We start from the raw sequence: 374 nt of genomic DNA, 5'->3' as shown, positions 1-374 counted from the left end.
AATGATATTATTACAGTTGAAAATGAATTAGATTAAACATGGTTGTGTACAGATCCACCAAAGTTAGTAGAAAAATGTTTTGTGTCCTACCCAAAACACTGGAGTGAAAAATATCCAAGATATATATACAAAAAAAAAAAGTAACAAAATGCAAGACAAGTTTTACAAGACTGTAAGTGAAAACTATTTACAGGGTATGTACATTAACATAGCATGTAATGGCTTTCATATATATAACTTCATTGTTTCAAAAGATTTTAAAAGTTATTTTACTTCAATCCTAGGATATATTGTTGAGACAAATGTGTAAATGAATGCATTGTTTCCAGTCATGTTGGATTTAAAAGAAAAGGAATTTAAACATAACACCAATG

The sequence above is a fragment of the Tachypleus tridentatus genome, chromosome 1 (genome assembly GCF_004210375.1).
Source record: "Tachypleus tridentatus isolate NWPU-2018 chromosome 1, ASM421037v1, whole genome shotgun sequence".
Lineage (NCBI taxonomy): Eukaryota > Metazoa > Arthropoda > Merostomata > Xiphosura > Limulidae > Tachypleus > Tachypleus tridentatus.
This window is presented reverse-complemented; position numbering follows the sequence as displayed.